The 15,321-nt window shown below is 43.0% G+C and overlaps 1 protein-coding gene across 2 annotated transcripts in view; it reads right to left on the bottom strand.

The window, feature by feature from the left end:
- Nucleotides 1-15,321, bottom strand: part of AGAP3 (ArfGAP with GTPase domain, ankyrin repeat and PH domain 3) — a 1,011,227-nt gene that overhangs the window by 541,987 nt on the left and 453,919 nt on the right. The window lies entirely within an intron of this gene.

Genomic DNA, 15,321 nt, shown 5'->3' with positions numbered 1-15,321 from the left:
ACAAGGGTCCACCTCCTATGCTCCCAGTTGTATTTCCCTGTTTATTGTAACTACAATTCCTGCACCAGTTATTGTTGCTTGAGTTCTCTGTACAATGCACGCCCTGTTAAATGTAAACTGGTTTGATGTGACCCTTGGTCGTGAAAGCCGGTATAGAAAATAGTAAAATAAATAAAATAAATAAATAACATGTAATGCATTATGTTTATGACTTTTTTACATCATTCTCTGTGATGTGGAGTTAATACCACAATTGTGACATCATGTGTCGGAAGAAAAATCATCCAGTGAACTTGAGTGGTTTTATGCAGCAGCATTTCAACTCTAAAAACCAGTTTGACAGGAAATTATTCTGACCTGCCATTTCAGTATCAATTGTTTCATTTTACCAGCATACTATATTGTGAGAGAGCTTTCTATAACAAATTCAAGCTATTTTGGTTTTATTGGAAGCATTCTCCTGATGAAGTCTATATAGGTGACACAAAGACCTTTGTTGGAACTTGACCAATATAACATGGGAGTCCACTAGCACACTATAAATTAGGATCAGGAATGCATCTAAATCATTACTGTGATTATTGTGGATTTAATTTACAATAATTATTTTTGTAAACTCCGCATCTGAGCATTTTCAAAGTGTATATGTGACATTTATAGTGGTATACAATTTAATATATGTAATTTTTAGAGGTACTAGCATAATTAATATAAAAAGAAAAAAATATCTGTATGAGTGGGGAATAAGTGGAGCTCATGATGTAGATGGAGTGAATAATAGTGTGTTGATGCAATATTTGTTTACTAATTGTTAATAACAAGTGCTATGGAGGCTTTTTAAATATAATGATTGAGATGTAACAGGTTTTTATAGGCAATACATAATAAAGAAGTTATATAAATTGACTATTTGAGATATTAATGGTTTTACTTCTCTATGTGTATATATATGAAGGTGTATAAATCAATATTCAAAAGCCATTTAGATAGATAACTGAAAAGTTATCTATCTAAATGGCTACCCAGAGATATTCAGTTAGCCAGTTAGACATAACTGGCTAACTATAAAATATCCCCTAAATGTTAGCCGGCTATCTGTGACAACGGACCCCATAGTATATAAATGCTCTAGCACTTATAAAACTATTATGCACAAGAAGCCTCATGCGTAATTAGTTTCATAAAAACAAAACATACCCCAGTCCCTATCCTCTGTCTCCTTTATTTATTCAAGTTCTATTACAATAATTCTGTATTACAATTTAAACCACATAAAACCTCTGGCTGCAACATATTTATTTATTTTAATTTTTTTCTATACCGGCATTCGTGATAATATCACATCAAGCCGGTTTACAATAAACAATGGGTGATAACTGGAACAGAGAACGAAATAATATGAACTATACATAATATAGATGCAGTTACAATAAACAAGGAGACGTACAACTAGGAGCAAGAAGAAGACAAGATAGAAACTTTAACATGGTGTATAAACCTGTAGAATGGAGGAATTTCCAAAAATGGATGTTTGAGATTTACAATGAATTGTTCAGTACAAGTATGTAGTTTAACAATAAAGATGAAATCATAAGTAATGAAGATACTGGATGATTATAATGCTTAGGGGTAGGATACCAGGATGGTTATAATAATAAAAGATGTTGATTGGTGGTTGAATATCGGATAGAATTGTTTTTAATCTGCGTCTGGGAAGGCTTGTTTGAAAAGCCATGTTTTAAGTCTTTTTCTGAATGTCAATAAGCAGTCAATATCCACACCATTTACTCACAAACCATCTTAAATTCTTTCACTAACACCACTTCCCTCTTCATTCCTTCTTTTTGGATGTCTTCTATCAGATTTCTGTCCATTTCCTCCATCTGATTTGGAGGTCTGAAGACCGCACCAGAGTAGATAGTGTCATCCCACTTTTCCAAGACAGACCAGGGCACCTCCTCCTTTCTCCATGCCCTATTTCAATTGCTTTGATATTGTTTTATATGAAGAGCTGCTTTTCCCCCTTTTCTGTCTGTTCTTATTATTCTTCTCCTAAACAGTGAATCGAGTCAGGATTTTTCTCTATTCCTCTCCCGTGTTATATATCAGGTTTCTCACTGCCCCTGTCAATATGCCAAAGGGGCATGAAGTGGAGCAGGAATCAGGTCTTCCTCTCTCCCTGCAGTGCGCCTCAGGTCAGGAAACAGGCCTTTCTTTATCCCTCTTTCCCTGTGGATCTTGCACAGATTATCTCCATCTCTCACTTCAGTGAAGCTCTAATATGGAATTATGCTCCCCTAACCCTTAAGACACTAACTGTCCTACAATGTTATTAAGTGTTTGCAGGCGAGAAGTAAACCTAGCTGAGAAATGTAATTTAACAGGCGTGTGTGGGAAGAAGTTTTAGTAAAGCTGTTGATTTTTTCAGTATAGAAAGCATTAAAGAAATGAGTTAAATAATAATCACTTTATAAGTTCAGTCAATACCTCAACTTGCAGAGCAGCAACAATACCATATTCTATTCCCAACGGGGATTTCTACCTCAGTTCTCCAGGGTATCTTACACTAAGCTAAAAGCATTAGAAAGTTGGAAGCGTACACTAATAGAGTGACATGAGAGCTGTAATCCACCTAGAGGCATGCTGCAGCCTACAAACATACACCAAGTTAGTGATGGCTGGAACCTTCATATGTAGCAGGAAGAGGCAGAGTCATTTGTGCTTTACTCCAGGATAAATCAGGACTTGTAGCTTCAGCTTCTTAGGAAATATTAACTGAGGACATTTAAGCAATGGGGGTTCAGCCTCTCGCTACAGACAGGGAGCTACACTGTAGGGTAACCCTACAGCACACAGATTGATACTTAGATGATATCTTCTTAAATTAGGGATTTAGCTGGACAAAGTGGGGGATCTGACAACCCCATTTTATTGACCAGGTCTGATTTAGCTGGATAAGTTTTTAGCCAAATAAAATCGGGGGTTAAGCTAACGTTGCCAGACAACGTACCCAGAAAACTCCAATATTCAACATTATCTGCATAAGACTGGTCATGTGATGAGGCGGACCTAAAGTTATCCAGATAAACTTACCTGGGTACCTGATTTATCCAGGCATGTTCAGCGGCACAGCCACACCGCTCAATATTTGGTCTAAGTTACCCAGGCTGCAAGCAACTGAAAACCTACCTCACCGTTATCAAGCAGGTGACATGTAACGTGCATGCAGGCACCCAGTTAGTGACATGAGAAGTAAAGAGAGCTGTAACATGACAACTAGATACTCTACCTCACCGTTATCAAGCAGGTGACATGTAACGTGCATGCAGGCACCCAGTTAGTGACATGAGAAGTAAAGAGAGCTGTAACATGACAACTAGATACTCTACCTCACCGTTATCAAGCAGGTGACATGTAACGTGCATGCAGGCACCCAGTTAGTGATATGAGAAGTAAAGAGAGCTGTAACATGACAACTAGATAGACTCTACCTCATGGTTATCAAGCAGGTGAAATGTAACGTGCATGCAGGCACCCAGTTAGTGATATGAGAAGTAAAGAGAGCTGTAACATGACAACTAGATAGACTCTACCTCATGGTTATCAAGCAGGTGACATGTAACGTGCATGCAGGCATCCTGTTAGTGACATGAGAAGTAAAGAGAGCTGTAACATGACAACTAGATAGACTCTACCTCACCGTTATCAAGCAGGTGACATGTAACGTGCATGCAGGCACCCAGTTAGTGACATGAGAAGTAAAGAGAGCTGTAACATGACAACTAGATAGACTCTACCTCACCGTTATCAAGCAGGTGACATGTAACGTGCATGCAGGCACCCAGTTAGTGACATGAGAAGTAAAGAGAGCTGTAACATGACAACTAGATAGACTCTACCTCACCGTTATCAAGCAGGTGACATGTAACGTGCATGCAGGCAACCAGTTAGTGACATGAGAAGTAAAGAGAGCTGTAACATGAAAACTAGATAAACTCCACACACACATATATACAAGGATGCAAGATCTCTCATCTCTCCCTCCTGTTCATGTCTTAATCTATTCTGCTCCTCTCCTTCCTTTATCCATTTGTCTCCATTCACTCTCCACCTTTCTCCTCCTGCTCTCTCCTCTTCTCCCCCCACTTTTTTGCACATCTGCATCCTTCTGCCCCCAGTCTTGCAATGCCACAATGTAATTCTGTGTACGGTGACAGTAATTCACATGCTCACAGTCAGTCAGTGGAAGACAGGACTGTTGCCCAGTACTCCCCTGCCCTCCCTGCAATACCACAATGTAATTCTGTGAATGGTGACAGTAATTCACATGCTCACAGTCAGTCAGTGGAAGACAGGACTGTTGCCCAGTACTCCCCTGCCCTCCCTGCAATACCACAATGTAATTCTGTGTATGGTGACAGTAATTCACATGCTCACAGTCAGTCAGTGGAAGACAGGACTGTTGCCCAGTACTCCCCTGCCCTCCCTGCAATACCACAATGTAATTCTGTGTATGGTGACAGTAATTCACATGCTCACAGTCAGTCAGTGGAAGACAGGACTGTTGCCCAGTACTCCCCTGCCCTCCCTGCAATGCCACAATATAATTCTGTGTACGGTGACAGTAATTCACATGCTCACAGTCAGTCAGTGGAAGACAGGACTGTTGCCCAGTACTCCCCTGCCCTCCCTGCAATACCACAATGTAATTCTGTATATGGTGACAGTAATTCACATGCTCACAGTCAGTCAGTGGAAGACAGGACTGTTGCCCAGTACTCCCCTGCCCTCCCTGCAATACCACAATGTAATTCTGTATATGGTGACAGTAATTCACATGCTCACAGTCAGTCAGTGGAAGACAGGACTGTTGCCCAGTACTCCCCTGCCCTCCCTGCAATGCCACAATGTAATTCTGTGTACGGTGACAGTAATTCACATGCTCACAGTCAGTCAGTGGAAGACAGGACTGTTGCCCAGTACTCCCCTGCCCTCCCTGCAATACCACAATGTAATTCTGTGTACGGTGACAGTAATTCACATGCTCACAGTCAGTCAGTGGAAGACAGGACTGTTGCCCAGTACTCCCCTGCCCTCCCTGCAATACCACAATGTAATTCTGTGTATGGTGACAGTAATTCACATGCTCAGTCAGTGGAAGACAGGACTGTTGCCCAGTACTCCCCTGCCCTCCCTGCAATGCCACAATGTAATTCTGTGTACGGTGACAGTAATTCACATGCTCACAGTCAGTCAGTGGAAGACAGGACTGTTGCCCAGTACTCTCCTGCCCTCCCTGCAATGCCACAATGTAATTCTGTGTACGGTGACAGTAATTCACATGCTCACAGTCAGTCAGTGGAAGACAGGACTGTTGCCCAGTACTCCCCTGCCCTCCCTGCAATACCACAATGTAATTCTGTGTACGGTGACAGTAATTCACATGCTCACAGTCAGTCAGTGGAAGACAGGACTGTTGCCCAGTACTCCCCTGCCCTCCCTGCAATACCACAATGTAATTCTGTGTATGGTGACAGTAATTCACATGCTCAGTCAGTGGAAGACAGGACTGTTGCCCAGTACTCCCCTGCCCTCCCTGCAATGCCACAATGTAATTCTGTGTACGGTGACAGTAATTCACATGCTCACAGTCAGTCAGTGGAAGACAGGACTGTTGCCCAGTACTCCCCTGCCCTCCCTGCAATGCCACAATGTAATTCTGTGTACGGTGACAGTAATTCACATGCTCAAAGTCAGTCAGTGGAAGACAGGACTGTTGCCCGTACTCCCCTACCCTCCCTGCAATACCACAATGTAATTCTGTGTACGGTGACAGTAATTCACATGCTCACAGTCAGTCAGTGGAAGACAGGACTGTTGCCCAGTACTCCCCTGCCCTCCCTGCAATACCACAATGTAATTCTGTGTACGGTGACAGTAATTCACATGCTCACAGTCAGTCAGTGGAAGACAGGACTGTTGCCCAGTACTCCCCTGCCCTCCCTGCAATGCCACAATGTAATTCTGTGTACGGTGACAGTAATTCACATGCTCACAGTCAGTCAGTGGAAGACAGGACTGTTGCCCAGTACTCCCCTGCCCTCCCTGCAATACCACAATGTAATTCTGTGTACGGTGACAGTAATTCACATGCTCACAGTCAGTCAGTGGAAGACAGGACTGTTGCCCAGTACTCCCCTGCCCTCCCTGCAATACCACAATGTAATTCTGTGTACGGTGACAGTAATTCACATGCTCACAGTCAGTCAGTGGAAGACAGGACTGTTGCCCAGTACTCCCCTGCCCTCCCTGCAATGCCACAATGTAATTCTGTATATGGTGACAGTAATTCACATGCTCACAGTCAGTCAGTGGAAGACAGGACTGTTGCCCAGTACTCCCCTGCCCTCCCTGCAATACCACAATGTAATTCTGTATATGGTGACAGTAATTCACATGCTCACAGTCAGTCAGTGGAAGACAGGACTGTTGCCCAGTACTCCCCTGCCCTCCCTGCAATACCACAATGTAATTCTGTATATGGTGACAGTAATTCACATGCTCACAGTCAGTCAGTGGAAGACAGGACTGTTGCCCAGTACTCCCCTGCCCTCCCTGCAATACCACAATGTAATTCTGTGTACGGTGACAGTAATTCACATGCTCACAGTCAGTCAGTGGAAGACAGGACTGTTGCCCAGTACTCCCCTGCCCTCCCTGCAATACCACAATGTAATTCTGTATATGGTGACAGTAATTCACATGCTCACAGTCAGTCAGTGGAAGACAGGACTGTTGCCCAGTACTCCCCTGCCCTCCCTGCAATGCCACAATGTAATTCTGTGTACGGTGACAGTAATTCACATGCTCACAGTCAGTCAGTGGAAGACAGGACTGTTGCCCAGTACTCCCCTATCAATCCTGTCCTTCTCCCTCCCTCCTCTTCAGCTCTTTGCTTTCTTTTTTGTGGTTGAACACAGTAAAACCATGAACCAATATGCAGCGTAATGAAGCAGGAAGCTGCTACAGCCCCCAAAGGACTAATTTACTCAAGAAATGTTCCTTCTCCTCACTTTTCTCTTAAGAATTTTAACACCAAACTTAATTGTAAAGTCTAGTATTGATTGAAAAATGCAAATGGTAATTTAAATGTAATCTAAACTCTCAGCATGAGCTCTGAACTGGCTGCGGCTCTGGAAGAGGATCTGTCCTGGCCCTAAGCATCCTACAAACACTCAAACAGATCGGAGGGGGGGGGGGGGGGCAGGCATGTTACAAGACTCCAAATCTGAATAATACAGCAGTGGCATCGAACTAATCTTGGGAAAATCTGTGGCTGGATTCTCCCTGGAAGAACTGAAAAAATGTGTAGTCTGAGTTGAGGGCTAAGTTCAGCGTGAAAGAGTCATTAAATATGCAATTAGTGTTTCTTCCTAAGCACCTAATAATGACGAACCAGGAAATAGCTGCACTCTAACAATTTATCCCAATTAAATGCATAGCAGTATCTCCCCCTCATACAGACAGATTGGGAGGAGAATAGCCCAGGTCTCTGCAGGCCTCATTCTTTCCAGCAAACTATCCATCCAGATACTGTATGTCAGAGGTGAAAAATGTTACATTAGTCCAACACCTCCAGGGCAAGGTAAAGGCTGAAGTACTGTGTTAGATTACTCCATATACTGCTGAGAGCAGGACAAATCAGCCACCCCAGTGGGTGAGGTGCCGACAAGGACATGCCTTCATGTTCTGATCATGTGCAAGACTACGCAGTCTTTTCACAGCTGAGCTGGAGGAGGAGGAGGGTGGGGTTTTGTCCTGCTGTCTACAGAGAACGCCTGTTACAGGTAGGACATTCTGCTTTTTCCGTAGTCAAGCATAACAATAATCAGCCACAAAAATAAGGACTCCTCAATCTGAGGGTTGCAGAAAATGTGCTTTGTTTTTTTTATATTTATTTATTTATTTATGGATTTTTTTTATATACCGGGGCACGTAAGAAACATCACCTCGGTTTACATTCAAACATTAATTCAGCATATTGCTTTACATTAAAACATTAAAACTGAAAGAATACAAATCCATGTAAAAAACTTTGTATAATAGGAATAAATATCAGAGTATGAGTGTCTGTGGGATTAAACTAGAACGCAAAGCAAGGACTCAGTTCAATAATAGTAGGCTTTTTTGAAAAGCCAGGTTTTTAAGATTTGTTTAAATTTTTTGTAGCAATATTCCTGTCGTAATTCTGATGGCATGGTGTTCCATAGTCTGGATCCAGCAATGATGAAAGAACGTTCTTTTGTAGTGGACAGATTAGTCAGGTTGGGTGCAGGGGTCTTCAGTTTAGCTAAATGCTGGAATCTGGTTGGGCGGATTGATGTTTTGAATTGAAGGTGATTAGAGAACCAGTTCATATCTCTGTTGTGGGTGGCTTTATGAATCAGCGTCAAGGATTTATATATTATTCTGGATGCCACGGGTAGCCAGTGTAGTGATTGAAGCGCTGGAGTGATGTGTTCATGGCGTCTTGTGTCAGTGATGATGCGGGCAGCTGCGTTTTGTAAAATTTGCAAGGGTTGAATTGTAGTTTTAGGAAGCCCAAGTAGCAAGGCATTGCAGTAATCAATCTTTGATAATATAGTCGCCTGTAGTACAGTGCGAAAGTCGTATTGGTATAAAAGAGGTTTAATACGTTTTAGTGTATGTAACTTAAAGAAACCACTTTTAACTGTATCCGCGATGAATTTTTTAAATGTGAAATTGCTGTCAATGATGACGCCAAGGCTGCGTACTTGCTGAGTAATAGTAGGCATGTCATTTGAAAGATTATCATAGCTCAGGGATGCGTTTTTTGGAGGTGAAATAATGATAAGCTCGGTTTTATTGGTATTAATAGCCAATTGATTGTCCATGAGAATTGTTTTAATTTCTACTAAGGCTGCATATTCCAAGAGATCATGGCATTTGTGATAGTACTGGTGATTGGTATGAGTATCTGAATATCATCCGCGTAGATGAAGTATTGAAGATTCAGTTTTGATAGTAGCCGGCATAGTGGTGTAAGGTAAATATTAAATAATGTAGAGGAGAGAGATGATCCTTGGGGAACTCCTTGAGCGAGATTTCTTGTCTTGGATTCACTTAGACCACTTTTGACGCTGTATGTTCTGTTGCTCAAGAATGACTGGAACCATTGTAGTGCAGAGCCCGAAATACCTATTTCAGAGAGGCGGCTTATGAGGGTGTTGTGATTAACCGTGTCGAAAGCTGCTGATATATCAAAGTAAGGCAATGAGATATGATTTGCCAGCATCTAGAGCTTTTAGAAGCACTTCAGAATGTGATATCAGAAGCGTTTCCGTGCTGTGGTACTTTCTGAACCCAAACTGGGAAGGGAAAAGTAGATGATGTTCATCTAGGTAGTCAGATAGTTGTTTATTGATGATTTTTTCCATAATTTTTGAGAGGAAGGGTAGGTTTGAGACTGGGCGATAGTTAGCTGGATCAGATGAATCAAGGTTTGGTTTTTTTATCATAGGAGTTATAATAGCATGTTTGAGTACAGAAGGAACTATGCCTGTGGTGATTGATTTATTGAGAATCTTTGCAATGGGTTTTGCAATTGTTGAACGTATTAAGAGAAGAATCTTGGTGGGCATAATGTCTGTGGGGTGGAAAGCTGGTTTCATTTTCTTTAGAATTGACTCAACTTCAATACTAGTAGTAATATCAAGATTGAAAAGCTTAGATTCGGATTTATTATGCATGGCAGAAGTAGTTTGGTTGGTGTGAGAATCGTCGGTATAGGTAGAGGAATTATTGATGTGGTTGGAATTGAGGTTAATGCTTGAATTCGGTGTAATATGAGACTTGAATTGCATTAAAATTTATAGGATATGCAATTTGTTAATGAGTGGAAGGTGACAGAGTGGAAGCTACTACTGGAAAAGTTGGGTTTGACAAATGTGGGCACAGAGGCTACGAAAGTGGCGGCCACTCTGATCTGATGTGCTTTCATTTTAATGGGAAGACTTGTATCTGTTTATTTGTAACAGAAAGCACTGCCGGCCATGATAAACAAACATCTGGGAACATTTTCTTAGAGGTTTGTTCTATCGAAATAGAGAAGGAGAGGCCTTCTACAATCCAACATGCGGAAAATTTGTTCCGCTTTCTTGGAATGATTTCTTGGGGAAACCATGGGTTGAAGTGGAACTAAGAAATTACTTTCAGCAGGAACTTTGGTAAATTCTTAAAACCACTTTGTTTTTGAAAATCAGAGTGAACAGGTGTGTGGTGGGGAGAGAGGGGGTAGTCAAATAACAGAGCTTGAAGTTCACTTACTCTACAAGCAGAAGTAATTGTTATGAGAAAAGGAGCCTTCCAGGGTAAGAACTTTGCATCATTAGAAGCCAATGGTTTGAAAGGAGGATAGAGTCACTTGAGGAAAAAGACATTTTATAAATCTTGCTACCAAAGTAACCAGGGAGATTGGTAGACTTTCTAAGAGATGATGTTAAACTGCAACTGAATTGGAAAGGTGAATACGGTATTGTAACAATGTAGAAATTTCATATTGAAAGGGATCCTGGTGATGAGCAGATCACCAAAGCAACAATCTTTTCACTTGAATAGGAGCATCCTGCTGATGGCCTCCTTGCTGTTAGTAATACTGGTTTGATATCTGAAGTGAAAGGCATGTCTTTCAACAGTCTGCTTTCAACATCAATGCTGTGAGTCCCAGAGAATAGAAGTTGGGATGGAGACGAGATCCTTGGTACTGCAAGAGGAGATATGGGAATATTTCGAAGCAAACTGGGTGATCTATGGCTAGTTTTTAGAGTCATGGAAACTAAATTTGTCATGGCCAGAAGCGAGCAATAGGAATCATTCTTCCCCTGTCCTTCAATAACTTGGAGATTGTTTTTACTATTAGGGAAACTGGTGGGAAATTGTATAGAAGAACCTCACACCAAGAGATTGCAAACACATCTGAATCTATGGATTTTGGAATTGATCTATTGGAACAATATAGGGGAAGTTTGAAATTGAAAGGAGCTGAGAACAGATCCATTTGAGGAGCTCCTCACCTTTGGAAAATGCTTTGAAGAGTCATATGGTGAAGGGACCATTCTTGAGGTTGATATCAGCTCAAAGAATCCCCTACGATGTTGGAGCTGCCTGGAACAAATATAGTAATTAATGGAATCTTCCTGTGACATGTCCAAGTTCATATCTTGATTGTTTATTGGCATGGTCTTATGTTTCTTCTTGTTTGCTTATATATTATTGCTACAATGTTGTCTTTTTGGATCTGAAGAACCTTGACTTGTGAAAGACTCAAAAGTTATGAGAGCTCTTTAGTCATTGAAGCATTTCTCTTCTTTCCCCATTTTCATCCTCTGAGGAAATACTCAAAACACATAAATAAGGGATTTTCTTAACCTGCACAGAAGTGCCCCGTACTAACATATCCCAGACATCATTCCAAAATTTCTGAACTCCCACGCACTCCCATAACCAATGCAATAAAGTTGCATCTTTGCTTCTGCTTTCAAGCACTGAGCTAATTCTACTAGCACCACCCTATAGGCCCTGTACAGCATTATAATTTGCATTTCTCTTAAGGTTACACATGCTGTACTCTTTAATAGCCGAGCCATCCTCAGTAACCTTGCTTTTTACTTCTAGACTCCAAGAGGATTTACTGCTTCTAATATCTTGAAAGAGGATACTGAGTGAAGGTATTTATGTAGGGAGGACATAGAACAAGTGCCTTTGTTATACAGAATCAACAGTCTTTGGTATGCGCCAGAAGATAGCTTGTACAATGCTATAAATTGTAATTTAATAAAACAGAGAAATTACTTACCTGATACCTTCGTTTTCTTTACTGTAGACAGATGGACTCAGGACCAATGGGTTATGCTCCCCTGCCATATATATATGTATGTATATGTGTGTATATATACATAGATAGATAGATAATCACTGCAGAAGAATATCCACGCTTCAACAGGTGAGCCAACTCAAGGGCCAAACCGTAAGACAGAACTGAGCCAGATCCTCATGAAGGACCGGCCCCTGCTGCAATAGATCCATACGCGACAGAAGACGAAGGGGGTCCTCCACCAAGAGTCTCCTCAAATCTACATTCCATGGACACCTGGGGAAATCCGGAGCCACCAGGAGCACTAGCCCCCTGTGGGTTTTGATTCTGCGAAGGACCCTGCCCAGCAGGGCCACAGAAGAAAGACATAAAGCAATTCGTCTTCCAGCCAGACCTGTACGAGAGCATTGATGACCAGGGAACATGGATCTCTCCAATGTCTAAAGAATCAAAGAACCTTGGCATTGCAAGAAGTCTAGGGACGGAAGGTCCCAGTCTAGAAGTATCAGTTGAAACGCCTCAGCAGACAGCACCCATTCTCCAGGGTCCAGACGCTCCCTGCTGAGAAAGTCTGCTCATACACTGTCTTTTCCTGCAATGTGAGAGGCCAAAATCATCTGAAGATGTCCTTCTGCCCATTCCATAAGTTGGTGTATTTCCTGCAACACTTGCCTGCTCTTGGTTCCTCCCTGGTGATTGATGTAGGCCACAGTCATTGCATTATCCAACATCATGCAGACTGCTTGACCCAGTAGACTGAGGCTGAACTGTAAGCAAACCAACCTGACTGCCCGGGCTTCCAGGCGATTGATGTTCCAGAGAGCTTACATAGAAACATAGAAATGATGGCAGAAGAAGACCAAACGGTCCATCCAGTCTACCCAGCAAGCTTTCACACTTTTGTTTTCATACTTTTCTGTTACTCTTGTCCCTTTAAATAATTTTTTTGGTTCTATTTCCTTTCCACCCCCGCCATCGTAGATAGCAGTGCTGGAGCTGCATCTAAGCTTCTTCGGCTGCCCAACGCCCTGGGCTGTCAGTTCCTGATAGTGAGCTCCCCAAACCTGGAGACTCACATCTGTCGTGAACACCAACCAGTTCGTGGAGGACAAGGAAACTCCCTTTCTCAGATGAGCCTCCAGCAACCACCACCGGAGTCAAGAGCAGATTTCCATCGGCAAGTGGAGCCAAACTGAATAGTCCTGAGACTGTGGATTCCAATGAGACAGCAAAGAGTGCTGAAGAGGACACATATGTGCCCTCGTCCATAGCACCACTTCCAGGGTGACTGCGATCAAACCAAGCACCTGTAGATAGCTTCACACCATCGGGCTGATAGCGTTCACCAACTGACACACCTGAGACATCAACTTTTGGTTCGTGCATCCAGTAGGAAAACCTTGCCCAGCCTTGTGTTGAAGTGAATTGCCAGATTTTCCAACGACTGAGAAGGCAGAAGACTGCTCTTGGCCAGGTTCAGCACCCAACTGAGCTCCTGCAGCAAGGAAATCACCTTTTTGGTCACTAGACTGCTCTCTGACAAAGACTTGGTTCAAATCAGCCAGTCGTCCAAGTATGGGTGTACTAGGATCCCATCTTTTCTCAATGCTGCCACCACGGCCACTATGACCTTGGAAAATTATTCTGGGATGGTGGCCAGACCAAAGGGCAGCGCCTAAAACTGCTAATGGCAACCCAGGACTGCAAAGCATAGAAAACATTGCTATTCCAAACAAATGGGAATATATATATAGGCAAGCCTTGGACAGATCCAGGGAGATCAGAAACTCCCCTGATTGTAAGGCCATTATCACAGATCATAAGGTTTCCATGCGAAAATGAGTCACCCGGAGATGACGGTTGACACCCTTGAGGTCCAGGATGGGATGAAAGGAACCTTCCTTCTTGGGTACAACAAAATAAATGGAATAGCACCCCGTATTTTCCTGAAACATAGGCACAGGAACCACAGCCCTCAGCCAGAGGAGCCTCAAAAGCATACACTCCACTGTCTGCTTCTTCTGTGGGAAGTGGCAAGGAAATACCATGAATACGTCCCAAGGAATGCTGTGAAACTCCAGCACATATCCTTCCCATATCACTTCTAGGACCCACTGATCCGATGTGATCTCGAACCACCTCTGATAAAAGAGATAGGCGTCCCCCTATCTCCTCCTCCCCAAAGAGGATCGGCAAACCTTCACTGGGGAGCTCGGCAAGGTCCGCCACCCGAGCCTGCTCCTCTCTTGGACTGTGGGAACAAAAGGACTAAAACCTACCAAAAGGCCGAGTCCTCTGAAAGGTCGTGTTTCTGTAGGGACGAAAATGCTTGGAACCTCTGAGTCGATCCTTCATAGAAAAGGGGCACTGAAATTGCTTCTTACCCTCTGGTAACCAGGGAATTGGAGATTTGCCCCACTTACTGGCAAGCTTTTCCAAATCACTCCCAAACAAAAGATGGCCTTTAAATGGCATTTTTGTAAGATTAGCCTTGGAGGCTGTATCAGCTGACCAATTCCGCAACCATAGCTGTCATCTGGCCGCCACTACCAAAGCTACTTCTCTGGCCAAGGTATGGACCAAATCACAGCCCTCGGCTGCCAAAAAGGTGGCAGCGGGTTCTATAACTGACCTGGAATTCACCCTGGAATCATCCACCTCCTGAGAGAGAAGCAGCAAGAACATGCCACAAGAGCGCAACAGGAAGCAATCTGCAAGGTCAATGCCACTGCATCAAAGGCCTGCTTAAGGATATATTCAATCCGCTTATCATGCATATTCTTCAATGCCGCTCCTCTCCACGGCAATAATTGTCCATTTAGATATAGCGCAGACAAGCGCATCCACTTTGGGAAAATGCAAATGCTCTCACAGCTGGGTATAGGGCTTCTAATGCCCGACCCACTTTGAAATTTGCCTCCGGGGTATCCCATTCAAGATCAATCAATTCTTGAATAGCGTCCATAACAGAAAAACACAAGAGGCTTTACGCAAGGAGACCAAAAATGGGATTCTTCTTCAGCTCTGAGAAATAATCCACCCCAGGCACTCCCAGCATCTTCAATGTCTGGGAAATCAGGACAGGTAGTTCATCTCTATGAAAGAACTGTAACATGGTTCGGTACAGCTGTAAACCAGGAGGAATTTCACCATCTTCCAAAGAATTGGGATCCACCTCATCATCTGTGCCATATGGGTTCCCACCGGAGATATCCATGGCGAACTGAGGCGTGCCACGGCACTTAACCATAAGAGTGGAAGAGGGAGGGGGGCCACCGGCAGAGGGTCCAACCTGACCGGAGTGTGCAAAGTGGAGGACTGCGCCTGAACAAAGGCTTGTAAACCTTGAAAAAACTCCACCCAAGAAAAAGCAGCCAGATTCAGACCGAGCCCAGAAGGTACTGGAGCGGGCCCAACTGAACTGCCAC

The sequence above is a fragment of the Rhinatrema bivittatum genome, chromosome 2, assembly GCF_901001135.1.
Source record: "Rhinatrema bivittatum chromosome 2, aRhiBiv1.1, whole genome shotgun sequence".
Classification (NCBI taxonomy): Eukaryota; Metazoa; Chordata; class Amphibia; order Gymnophiona; family Rhinatrematidae; genus Rhinatrema; species Rhinatrema bivittatum.
This window is presented reverse-complemented; position numbering and strand designations above follow the sequence as displayed.